General features: G+C 39.0%; 1 long non-coding RNA gene across 1 annotated transcript in view; it reads right to left on the bottom strand.

Moving 5' to 3' along the window:
* Nucleotides 1-803, bottom strand: part of LOC308404652 — a 28,755-nt gene extending 27,952 nt beyond the window's left edge. Inside the window, exon 1 of the long non-coding RNA XR_013973168.1 lies at nucleotides 755-803. This is a non-coding gene — a long non-coding RNA (uncharacterized lncRNA). The remainder of the gene's footprint in view (nucleotides 1-754) is intronic.
* Between the last annotated feature and the right edge of the window lie 13,322 nt (nucleotides 804-14,125).

The raw sequence follows: 14,125 nt of genomic DNA, 5'->3' as shown, positions 1-14,125 counted from the left end.
AGCTTCCACAGTAAGACATTGCATCTAATCGTCACTGCAATTATCTGTCCCACTGGCTTCATAGAGTCTGCCAGGAGTGGAACCTTGTCCTCAGCTCTCTCTTAATTTTCTTTATTGTCATTCCATAAACAAGATGCATTAGTAAAGAAAATGCACATTAATTTCCATTGGTCTATTTAAAAATTAATTCTAAAGGAGGGTGGTTTGATTGATAAACTGATATACATCCAGACATATCGATTTTTGTTTTTTCCAAATTCTACTAAAACTGGAATTATTTTTGATAAATATTTATCATTACCTGATAGTGTAAGGTGCAAATATATGAACTTGATGTAAGTGAAAATAGCAGAAGATCTGAAAGTGCAGGGGGATCACATCTTTCGTCAAAATCCTTCTGTTTTTGAACAAAGCAGTCAGCTTAAACATTCTGCGTTTGGATTTTTTTCTTTCCTCTCACTCGGCCTCTTTCTACATCCCAACAGTCCCATCCCTCCGCTTTCTCTGCTCTTCCCTCTAAATCTATCTCTCCCGTCTTGTTTTGTTGCTTAAGCATGGGCTCTCTTCCCCTTCTTCTGTTTCTTCTTCTCTTATCTTCCTCTGTCTCCTCCCCTTTTCCTTTAACTCTGCCTCTCCAGTATATGTCTCTCGCAATCCCTCCCTCTTCTAGTCTTAAGCAAAAATCCTGGCTCCCATCTTATCTCAAGCCTCCATGTAGCAATGCCAACCATGACCAAAAAAAACAGGAACTTACATTTCCTTGGCTGGTTGCCATCTTCTCTGCCTCTCTCCTTCCCCACGGCTTTGGCCGGGTCATGTATCTGCCTGCCAGCAAGCAGAGAGTTGCATGAGCGATCGAAAAAAAACAAACAGCAAAGGGTTTGCTTTACTTTGCCTTGAGTTGGCAGATTAGAACCTTTGACACCTTATCTCTTCAGACGATTCAGCAGTCGACTTAGTTATCATGCTTGTGTATGTGTCTATACACAGCCTGTTAAAGAATTTTATAAAAAGGGATAACTCAAGTTTTTCAGGCACCTGAGGACAGATTTCAAAAGAAGTATTTTATGTTGCCCTTAAGAGTTTCCAAAATAGCACAAAAACTTTACAAGAAATAGAAACTTTTAAATGTGAACAAATCAAAATCCAGAGCTTGGACTAAGGAAAGTGTTTCTCTTTTCGCTATAAATGACATCCATATATCCAGAATAAGTTCATAATAAGTATATGTACAAGCTGATTAATAAAGAGAGTAGCCAGTATTGGGGTGCTTTGAATCATCCTAACCCTATCTACCACAGTATGGTTTGCATAAAATGAGCTTTTTTGTACAGCATGTCAACCAATAAATAGCTCTTGTGTTTGGATTTTTGGAAGAAATCATTGCAAATCTCCCAAATCCATTTATTTTGAAGGCATGTGGGTTTTAGATGGAACGTATCCCAGCTGACATTGGCAAAGAGATGCAGCACACCTTGGACAGGTTGGCTTTCATTCACAAAGCTAAAGCAGGAAGGCAGACAATCATTCACTCACACATTCACACCACCCAGTTCCAACAATTCACCAAGCAATCAAGTGAAGTGGCCCCATTTTTCAACTGCTGCAACAGTAACACTGTGCTTGACCCTTAAAGTTTGCTAGCAGATTTATTTTATGAGCATTTGAAGATATTTCCCCACTTAAAAACCAAAAAGCATAACATCATGGTAGCTGAGAGAAAAAATGTGGAGATCAAGGTTAGTATCGGGTGTGATGTGTAGGGATTATATATCTAAATATCTGAATCTAAATATCATTGCTTAGATTAGAACCATGTGGTGGACCAAAATAAAACTGAATCAACTGATTTTCATAGAATTTCCCAAGTAGAAGTCATGTTTGGGAAAGTTTGGGTTTCAGTCTCCATGACTGTAACTGTAACTTCAATTTTGACCAAGCAGAAAACTCGATGTTGCACACTTGAATTAATATCAGAGTAAAACCATAAAGTGTAGCACAGTGGTGCAGTGGTTAGCGCTGTTGCCTCAGAGCTACCCACCGGTTGACTGGGGCCTTTCTGTGGGATCTCTCCGGATACTCCTCCCACAGTTAGGTTAACTTGCAATAGCAAGCTGGTCATAGGTGTGAATATTAGTGTGAATTTCTGTTTGTCTGTATTAGACTGGGAACCTATCCTCCAACCTCCAAAATTCTTAAGCAACAACATTCAAGGTGAATCCAGGGTTACTTTGTGACTATAACTGGCTTAATTATTAATGCTGTTTCAGCCTCAGTTTCATAAGCTAACAGATTAGTATTAATGGACACCCTGCTGTTGGCTCGTGGGTGTCAATTGTGAAGCATGTTTTCATCATTGCTGGACTGCTTTTATTTAATAACCCTGTTTATATAACCTTTTTTTCACCATAGGAAACAGCCATGTTCACAACATTTCAAATGTTTAATCGTTCTAAATATTTAATGAAGATGGATTTTCATTTGTGAGAGACTCACAAAATAATTTAATATGGACTAAATTATGTTACAGTGGATTCATGTGCAAATTCCAGCATTGCTGAACGGTGCTTGCTGAGACCTCTTGAGTGTTTTGCATCTTTCTTCTCTGTGAACGTTTTTTTTTTTTTTTTAAATTACTCCTATCCTACATCCTGCTACAATTTTGAAGAAATTTGGAAAGCTCACTGCAAATATTAGTATAATGTTTATGAATATCAGCTCAAAAACCTAAGTCATTTTCATAACAGTGGGACAACCACAACATTTTTCATGTTGTGGCTGGAAGGCACCATAAATCGCTCAGTGTGTCCTCAAGATCCATGGCAAGGCATGACGATCAATAAATGTATTTACCATGGGTGCTGAGTGACTCATGAATTTTACATAGATAGGAAGCCTCTTTCCAAAGTCAATATGTCATTATGAATAATTCTTTACATGCGAAACCCCCTTCACAGAAAGAAAAAACATGAATGGAGAGAGCAAAATGAGTCGCTACCATGGTGTAGTGTGGGAACATGCTGCGTGATATATTGGCAGATTTCAACATAGACACAGATGCGGTATTTGAGAATCATGTCTGCTGATTATTGGTAGAGTAATGCAGTCTGCAGATGCTGGCTATCTGTGCGACGCAAGGCAAACAAATGTGTCCGACTAGCCAGCACCGGGTACTCTGCAACACTCGGCCAGTACCTTTTCCTGTATTTGCATCTGAACATAATTATAACACCCACGCAGTGACATTATTGCTATCCGGCTTTCTATTCTACCCAAACATTGTGAGTCTCGGCATAATAAATAATAAACAAAACTGGAAGAAAAAAAAGAAAGAAGAGACATAGAAAAGCCAAACCATATTTGCACTGGAAATGATGAATAATTGAATCTGGGAGGCATACTCACAGATGCAGACACAGACGTGCTTTCATGCACACACATTTACACGCACACATGCTATGCACACACACGTAAACACAGGGGGGAAACACTCCACTGGGTCTCCAGTGCCATCTAGAGTTTGACTGCCCGAATGTGAGTGAAAAATGCTAATATTACAATTATGGTTTTTAGGAGTTTCGTTGTCATGGTGGCTCATGTTCACACTATTTCCTCCCACTGTTCAAAGACATACGATTGCCATTAAGCAACGATCACTCACACGAATAAATGAATATGAATGACTGTCAGTTGTTTTTGTGTGCCACTCAGTAAAGCAGCAGCCCTTCGTGAGTACAAAAAAGGAGGCTAGTAGAAAAATTTAATGATTTATTTATTTATTTTAATTAATTTTTTTTTCTGCATGTCTTTACAGCTTTTTATGGAGAAATTAAGACTTCTGTGTTTCACCCTGCAGTGTCACAGTGAGTGCTCAAGCTTCTTGCTCAGTCTCAGCTGTACTAACAAACAGCGGAGCGTTTTGCCGAGGGCGACCACGCACCAGACCTCGTGTCTAGCAGCTGTGTGCTTTCACATATGTTCTTCACATTAATGAGAAGATGTGTCACTCTTCCGGCTGGCCGCTCCTGACAAAGCAACAAGCCATGCATGAAGTGTTATCAGCTTGTCGAAACACCAGCAGAGTGATTATCCCTCAGGGTATTGGTGTTGTTACAAGGATTAACTTTTTTCCCTCATTTTTCGAGTATGTTAACTTCCACCAGCATCAACTGGCCTTGGTTATTAGGGTTCCTGTTACTTTCTAGCTCTCTAAACTTGTCTGCCGAAAAACGTGTCTAAATTGTCTATCATCTATCTTCTTGTTCTTAAAATGTTATCTAATTAAGTTTTCAGATTAAATATTATTGTATTGTATTGAAATATCTAGTATTAGAATAGTGTGTATTTCTATCACTAAACCATATAGTTTTTTTCTGTACTTTGACAAGATACAGTACAAAAAGTTTCATTATATTTTAAATGTAATAACAGTCCACTAATATAACACATGGAGTAATATGACCATGTAATAGTTTTAAAGAGTATTCCGTTTGTCAGTAATACTCCAATAAATTTAATTTCAAGATTTAAAAAAATGCATAAATGCATGTCTTTTGCTTGTCCTTATTCCAAAATTGTAAATAAATTCTCTACCACTGCCTTATGGATTGTTATTTTCTGTGACTGTTAATACTGTGTTTCCTACATGCACCTTTTGCATGTAAGGGAGCAGACACAAACACAAAAATTCCAGAAGTTTTCACAAGCACCTTCATATCTGCCATCCTTTTTTTCCCCTATGGGCGCTGGCAAAGGAATACACAACATAAGCAGCTGTTGCTCTTTCCACCGCTATAGACGTTAATGTTGTGTTTCCCATTGGCAGCACTTCAGATGCCATTGGCAGAACCTGTGCTCTGAACATGGCACCACTCCAGAGGCTTTCCATCCCTTGCCATTTAGTGCCTCTGCAAGTACACATAGGTCAGGGTGATTTTGTTTTTTCCCCCCTCACGGGAGGCTGAATAGACTGGGGTAAGAATTGAAAAAGGTACAGAAAAGCAATTTTGGTTAGTTAAAAAAAATCACTGATGCTGTGCTTTGGATGTCCTCTTCTATCTTTTGATCCCTTTTCTTGCACCATAGAGTTGAAACTGAAAAAGAATAGCCAATACTGAGAGGCAAAGAGGTGGAAGGGAAACTTTTAATTGGCTACACAGAGCACAGCTGTGTTTTGTTGTTGCCCCCAAAATTCCATTTGTCAAAAGTGCAGAGCACTGCAATAGGGAGGCAGGCACCTGAAACTAATACATACTGTAAATACTGGTACCGGGGTTTATAGAAGTCTGGTCACCTTCAGCAGTCATGCTTCCAATTTCCCGGATAAGATAACTAGCTAATTCAGTCAGGAAGTAGATAATTCAAATTGTAAACTATCATATTTGTCTAATTGACAAGGGGTATGTAGCTACTGAATGATTAAAGGCGGCTGCGTCTGACCCAAAATATCTGCACAAGCAGTGCCTCAGTGCAACATTTACTTTGATATGTTTTATTCATTTTTCCTGACTCCAGAGAAGGGAGGAGGGGAGGCGATGTTGGGAATCAGACCGTGTTTCCAATCACCGACAGCATTGCCTCATTTCACTAATCATCATTCAAATTGATTTGCTTCCCCCACCTAGTCCCTCGTTTTGTGTAAACGCTTTACAGTGACTGCACTCCCACCCCCTACTGAATTGCAGCTGAATGGTCCCCAAGTTCCCAACAATAGGCTCATGAATACTGAAGTAGTATTTTAGTATTTTATTTTTCTCTGGCTGCACAATTCTATTTGCTGTCATAAAAGAAATGAAATCCACTTGAAAACGAGGCCTTTTGGATCATTTGCATGCAAGCTTGCCTAGTAATGAAATGAAATATGACACGCCAATTTAATTACTGCTTCAGAATTGTCTCGCCTCACAGTATAAATATTGATTTAGGCTCCTCTCTCTTCAAATCCCATTCCACTATCCCTTTCACTCTTTCTTTTGATTCTTCCATCTCTCATATAATATTCCAATCTTCTCTGTTTCTAAACACTCTCTTTTTCTCTGTGACACAGATGCTCAGAACTGCCGTCTCTTCCTCAAATTTCCCTCTCAGTCAATCCACCTCTCATCTCCCTTCCCCAGCTGCCCACTCCCCAGTCTATCCATTCCTTATTCTGCTAGCATCAAGCGATGCATGTCATGTTGGCGGGGCAAAGACTAGCAAAGGAGCAACAAATATGAGATTCTGCCCTGGGTGATCTTCGGCTCCAGTGTGATGATAGTAGTGCTCTATATGCACGCCCGCACTCACACTGTTAACGGCCCCTGAAATTACACACAATTTCCATAGCAATAGGCTTTATAGAAGGCAAATGGGTCCCTGTGGGGGCCCCAGCCACGCCTGTACAGTGTAGGAGAGTGCAGGGAAAGAGAAGATAGGCAGCATGTACAAACGCACAGAGGAGGAGTAGGACTGGTAATTTCTCCTCAGGCATCTCCCATGTGGACTTCTATAAACTCTTTGGCACTGCCGCTTCTTCTTGAGTGTGTGATGGGTCAGGCTCAGGCTCTCAGTGGGAGGGATACCAGCCTAGTGATGTGGTCCTGACTGTGAATTCGTTGGCTGTGTTGTGGCTGCCTGCCCAGCCAACTAGAGCCATAGCAGGAGAAAAGAGTTGAATATGTTCATAAAGTCAAACATAAAAAGAGGCGTAATAAACACATTGAGCAAAGGTGCCCTTTTAAGGATTTAAATGCAGAAGATCAGCGTGTTGCTCTTGGCTCCTTGGACCTTTTTTCCCCAAAGCTTTTCTAAGTCAAAGGAAGAAAAACACGTAGCATCCTTAAAAGCACAGGCATTTTGTAAACAGCATATCCTTGCTCACAAGGACTAAGTGTTTCTCATGTTTTCACAGTGCTCTTAACAACCTGAATGCCTAACAGGGCTATCCAAACAAGAGATGGAGAACTGGATCATTGTTGGAGGTTTTACTCATGAAAACACAGCCTAACAGCTCTTGTTGTTTTATTTATATTAAGTAGATTCTATTTTTACAAGTCATACTATAGACACGCGGAGCCTAAAGACAATTATAAAGATGGCTCTGTCAAATCGTTTTTAAAATTTATCTGCCTCACACATCTAGAGATGCTATGTGGGCTTTTAGGGCACCTGTCTTTCAGAAAGCCTGCACTTTCAACCCACTCGCTCTTCTCCTCACAGGGTCATGGAACATGAGCCATTTCCCAATGGCTCACTCATGTGAATCATCACAATATAGCCTAAAGAAATGGTGACAGTGCTGCCCAGTCTGATGCACTGTTAACACTGTGTAGCTGGAGCAAAAGGGAAGGCAGAAACATGACCTGCTGGCAGATTAATCCACCAGACATGGAAGTTAAGGTCAGCACTGCATCCAGGGACACCGGCACGATACCGTGGTAATCGCCTGGTCCGTGAAGCGGGCTAAAATAATTGTGAATATATGAAATAAAACAGTGTTAGAGCAAGAGGTGTTAGAGCCGAGAGAAGAATGTGAAGGGAAAGCAGATGTTTTGTTTGTATGATTAAACATTTCAGCCTGCAGGGATCTCACCAGCAATAATTATGCAACAACTGCAGTCTCAGATTTTTTTTTGCCTTTATCTCATCATACAAGGTCTCATGTTGAAATGCAGCATTTGATTTTTAATTAGCTTTTGCAGTTCTGTTTGTTTAATTTGTGCATCAAAGGAATTGATGGGTAATTTTAGGCGGATAACAAAAATTAAGAGCACTATTCTGATCAATCGCAAAAGTCCTTGGATTCCAGCTCAATAGCACTTAAGTTTCTGAATATTAAAGTGCTTCAAGTTCTTGTTAGAAAGGCAAGTGAAACTAGAAACTGTGAAAATAGCCCTAATACGTTAATTTTATTTATTAACAATGAGTTATTAATACTGAGCTGAGTTTTAGAGCAAGAGAAAAGACTTCCAGTCCACAGCAAAACAAACAAACTTATTAGAGACCCGAACTATCCCTTGAAGGTAGCAATAAGTATGTCTTTACTGCTACTATAGCAGAAAACAACCATAATATATCTGCAGAGGACTATGCTTTAAAAACTCTCTTTTACTGCTTGAAACTTTGTTTTAAAATAAAAATAGAAATTCTAGCATATATATTTGAAGGCATCCCTCTCATGAGGTTTACTATACAGAAGGCTAAACTCAGAATATTTTTATTTGTTATTAAAGCATTTTTAATTAAATTTATATGATCACATTCATATGATCATATAGTCAATTTTTGTTTTAATTACTTGATTATATATCTCTAATGCGAAAACCGCATCATTTGACTTTTTGAGTCGGCAATCCCTGTAGAGTTTGAGACGGGTTTAGGGTGCGGTGTAGTAAAGAGATTTGTCAGTGATGTTGTAATTCCTTCTTCAGAGGTGGATTTAAGTTATCTACTGCTAGATGCAACATTAAGCAGCTTTGGAGGTCTGATGAATTTGAATCATGTATGGAACAGGGAAATAAGCCAATCAATGCTTAATCAAGATGCAATCAGTATCAGTAACAGTAGCACAGCGAGCACAGATGGAAATAGTTTGTTATACATGCAATCCTTTTTGCAGAGAGCTCATTAACTGTTGTGTGACAAAATGTTGAATTCATCACCACCTGCAGATCTTTATACCAACTGTTTTTGTAATTTCACTTTTAAAAACAACCACTTGAACAAGAGACGTACAGATCTGCTGGTCAGTCATTAGTCAGGCTACTGCAGCTGTTGCAGTCTATAATGTTAATTGTTATAGAACACAAGATCAAACATTCAGATTTCTGAGAACTCTGAAAGAAATGGAAAATCTGATAAACACTCTAAATAGCTCAAACGTATAGTTTAAAAACACCTGTAAAGTGTCAATGATAAAGCATTTTTAATTAAAATATTACAAATATGTGTTTAAAATTATATAAGACAATTTAAGATTTATGTTTTCATCATGTCTTTCTAACCCGTGTTTCATTAACACCCATGGAAAAGTTTTGGAAATCCTCAATAACGAGGATGAGCTTCACTGACTCATTGAATGCATCATAATACCAGTGATCTGAAAGCCTACAGGCGACTCACGTAAAAACATAAAATATTGCAATATATTTAATTGTTACATATGTTTTTTTATTTGTGATTTTTAGCTGTGGTCATTGTGGTGAAACAGAAGATTCCAGTTTTGTGTGATGAAGTGATTTCCGTTATATGCCAAAAAATAATTGTAGGTGTTTGAACTGTTTAATATGACTTGTTGAATATCTCAAACATATCTGTCATGAATGTTATCAAGTCTCTCTAAGCCAGTTAGATCATTTTTATCCCAAGGCAGAAGCTGCAATTAGTTTTTGGCAAAGTGACTTTAATTTATATGTTATTTATCAAGGTAAAGAGATCTGACCAACATGAAAGCAGAAATTCCAACAAATGTAACATTACAGTTCTATAACAAAGTTGTAAGTGGCGAAAATAAACTGGATTGAACATAATGTAGATACAGAAGAGTCAATAAACTCTTCATAAATCCTGTTGATTATAGTGTATTTAGCATCATAAGTAAAGATAATACAAATAGAAGACACATGGAAACATCACTGCTTTGGGATACAGGGGGTTAAGTGAATATGTGTAATTGTGTGATAAAAATGATGCTCCCAGCCAGCCTTGAAACATTCCTAATTTGTATGCTTTCCATACATATGAAAGTCCACAGGGATGAAATTATTAAAGATGTGCTTGATCACTGAAATTTTTATGGAGAGCAGGTGAGAGCTTGCATCATTTTGTTCACTATCCCAGAAGAGCTGAAAGAGCAGAGAGCAAACACTTTGAGTTCATAAACTGGAACAAATTTAATTCTCTTGCATTCTCACATTCAGACATAGGGCCCCTTAACCTTGATTAATATTTAATATTCCTGTTCACATATACTGATGCAGTACAAGTTGTTCTCACACAGCCACAAATGAAGGAAAATAAACAAATCTGTCATGGGTAAAAAAAAACAAAAAAACAGACTGCTAAGAGAGATGACTTCATTTATCATTTCCTATTATGACTTTGTTGCAAAACTTTTGGGCACAATAAATTACTTACTATGGCATTTGTAGTAACTTTGTAGGGTGCGGTACGTGGAATATCGAACAATTGTCCATAAAAGAGCAAGACAGATCAAAGGACAGGACAAAATTTGGATACCGCATATAGCGTTTTCATTAAGTCTAGTTATTAAAAATGAAACAAATTTAGATATGCACTCAGTGTATAAGTAAACAGAAAATAAAGCAAGCAACCAATCACACTGAGAGAGGGAGAAAGAGAGACTATATGTAGGTGAGCTGTCACACCAATCCAGGGTTCAGCATCATTCCCAAAGCCAAGCAACCTAACAGGAAATGGGTCTTGAGGCCTAGGGGCCCATCACATATCTTACAGAGACCAAATAGTCATTCCATTTGCACAGCATCCTGATAGGCAGCACATGTGAATAGAACGTAAAACCTGGTTCTGAAACCTGCCAACAGTTGATTAAATTCTTCAGTTTAAATTTGTTGCTTATTTCTGGGATGAGTAACATGAAAGAGAAGTTGTTTTTCCAGAGCTTCACCTAATTTGCATCCTACTTACATGCTGCTAAGCTGGCAGCTAGTTTCCCTGAGGTCATCTCAGGTGGTCAAATTTTGCAGGTCTAGCGGGTTTTCGCACCTGCACACGCCAGTCCTCTATCTCCATGCCTTAAAATCCACGTGGGCAGCGGGCAGAAAATACACTTTGGCTTGCAAGTCAGAAAGCTTGTCTGGGACATAATGAAGCGAGCGACATCCTTAAGCCTCCTGGTTACTAGTGCAGAGCATTTCTCTCTATCTGAGCAGTATGTTGTCCCATGCAGGCTAACGTCAACTCAGCTGTTACATCTGCCCAGGCTCTCCAAATCTCCTTAATTCCTTCAGCAGGCAGCTGGAATCAGCCAAGGGGGCATGCCAAAGATGGAGTAGTAGTTAGCAGCTGTGCAGCCATTCAGAGCTCTTTATGTATTTTGAAAAAGTCACCAGTCTTGAAATAGAACCTCTTTTTTGTCATTTCTTTTTTATAAAGTGTTCCCTTTCCAGAACAGTATATAAGGTCACTATCTGTGATTTTAATGGTTACTGCATATCTACACTTGAATGTGAGGATGATATGCTTGCTAGACCTCTTGCAATCGCTCTGCCAGGGGACTAACCAGTGTAAGAACGTACATCAGTAAGAAGAACATTTAAGAGATTTCAGGGAAAGCTGTGAAGATAAGCATAATGGCTGTAAAGTATACTAATCCAATTACAGCTATTCCATTACATTAAATTACAGAATTTAACTTTAATAAGGTATTACCAAGGGAGGGGTCACAGTGCGGTTGTCTTTCCATGGCTACAGCCAGAAACCTACACTTGAATGAAATATAGAGTGAAATATATCACCCACACACTATATAGTTTCAAGACTTCAAAAAATCCCCCCCCCCCCCCTCAACTGGCAAGTATTTGTCAGGCCTAGAAAACACACGGAGTCACACTAGTCAACCCCGCAGCAGGAGTTCGTGTAAATGATGGATAGGTAGAAGATTATATTTGTCTAAACAGTCAAGCAGAAAATGAACAGGTGAGACAAAAGAAATAAGCACACATTTTATTGAGATGTTCTGGAGGAAAGATGACTGCAAGAAGCGAGAGATGAAGAAAGATCCATGGAGAGGGGAGAAATTGATAAGCCAGATGAGACCACCAGCTGGCAAAGAAACAATTTCCCACGACCTACACTGTCAAAAATGCAGCTATGAACTCACTTTGGAAACAGTAGCTGTCTCTATCTGACAAACAAGTCAGATATAGCCGGCTACTGTACTTGTTAAATCGAGACTGGCTTTATTTCCTGCAGTCTTTGCCACAAGACTTCCATTCATCGGTATGTGTCTGTCCAGTTACCAAACAACTTTGGCTCATTGTTCTTTGAGAGCTGTTTTGTTCTAAAACACTGGCTTTATTGCATTAGTCATTTTGACAAGTGGTCCATGGAGGGTTTACTTTTTATGTATTTTATGTATTATTTTCTTATGAATAATTCCAATTTGACACTAAAAACATTTTTTTAAATTCAGAATACCAATTAAATTCAGTAAAGATGGCAATTTTTCATCTTGACATTTAGATGAATTAAAATAATAACACACGTGATGCTCAGTGTTTCCCACTAATAGATTTAACAGTGTGGAAGATAACAGTCATTAATTTCCATTTAGCCTGTTAAAGAAAGGTTGTGTGGAAATCTGAAAATAAATAAATAAATAATGCCTGGGAAACCTGGGATTGCATTCTGAGCTGTCAAATGAAAAAGAATAAGATATCCTTAGAGCGTTGTTTACCTCTCAGGCAAACCCCTTGAGAGCCATTGAAGTGAACATCAAGTTTGTCCAAATGACAAATCAAGTGATGGTGGCAATATGTGCAACGACACCTGCTGAATGAGCGCTTTCTCTTTCAGGTTTGACAAAGTATTGTGTCTTCCCTTCCTAGAGGAATTTTTTCGGTGCATGCTCAAATGAACTTTGTTAGCTTGAGATGTGTCAACACTTTTGCTTAAGCAGCATGACTAAAGCTGATCTGGGGACACAGTCAGCCAGTGCTGGAAAGCAATCCACAGCACTGCTCTATAACTAGCCTGAAATCAGCTGAAACTGTCTAACAACACAAACATCCACACTGACAACCCACCTTAGAAGATGTGTCTGCACTCAGGCAGTGTTTCATATACAGTAAATCATGATAAGTGTAGTTTAGTATACGACATTTATCTGTATTGTCTTTTTTTTTTTTACGCAAGCCTAATCACTGTAAAGTTTGAGGGCCACAGAATTACAGGATACAAGCATCATCAATCTGTCACTGTCTGTGAACTCCTGCTCTCCTGGCAGAGATTCATGCAGTGAATTAATCAAAGGAACCGTTATTGCCAAATTACTGACATGGGTTCAAAGATAAATGTCTCCTGGCTGACGCCAACTGACAGCCCTGAGAGTGATTAATTTCACTCCACTCGGGTGATTGGCAAGAGACTCAAACTGAGGAGCGTGCATCATCGTTGTGCCACACATCATCACGTGTTGCACTTTTTTTTCCCAGAGTCTGGATTACAACAGCAATCCGTATTTTACAGCTTACGGCACCAGTAAAGTGGACAACATATTCTTCAGTTTTTAACCGAAGGGGCACTGAAGCCCAAGGGTCAATGACACAATACTTTCTCAAAGGTATTTGAGCTGGCAACAGGATTGATTTATGTGGACACTGTCCTGTCAAATGCAATGAAGAAAGCAAGTCAGTGAAAAGCCCAAGGTTTTCTTCCAGTGACCAGAGCTTCATATAGCACACAATTCAATAACTGCTGCTGGCACTAATGCAGTTATGTTTTCCTACCGTGGACAGGCAGGGCTGCATCTCTGCCCGAGAAATAAATCTACTTGGATATTAGCATATTATTGTAAACATTCTGCTAAACGTCGTGATGTATTCACACTCAAAACAAAATGACAGTTTAAAGAAATCCTGCGATAACCCTAACAGGCTGTTCATAAATAATCAACTGCAGCAAATTGGTAAGTAGAGCAAAACATCACCTTTTGATCTTGCCTGTTAGCAGAAATATCCCTATCAGTCTTGATATCACTCCCATGGAGAGTAACGAGATCGATCAAATCCATTATCTGGCTTTTGTGTTTATCACGCTTTAAAGTTGCAGCAGGGGCTTGCGTTGTCATAGAAACAGCTGCAGTAGAAAAAGGTTAGCTCGTTGTTGAACTTGGTAGGATGCATGGAGCGAAAAGAGTCATCATTATGGGAGATATCAGCAGCAAAAGCGAAGAGGCGACTGTTGCTTCTTTTGTTTGCTTAGAAAGCAAAGCCTTACAAATTATTATTTGCTGGTGACTGCAAATGTTCTTCCGCTATATGAAAAAGCAGGAGAATGTGTTGAGACGGAGGGGCAATATTGAGTCAAGGCAATAATACTGCCACAGGTGCAGGGATCTGGCTGAATTCCTGCATAGTAATAAAAGTCAGTGACAGAATTTTGTTTT

Source organism: Rhamphochromis sp. 'chilingali' (genome assembly GCF_963969265.1).
Source record: "Rhamphochromis sp. 'chilingali' genome assembly, chromosome: 10".
Taxonomy (NCBI): domain Eukaryota; kingdom Metazoa; phylum Chordata; class Actinopteri; order Cichliformes; family Cichlidae; genus Rhamphochromis; species Rhamphochromis sp. 'chilingali'.
This window is presented reverse-complemented; position numbering and strand designations above follow the sequence as displayed.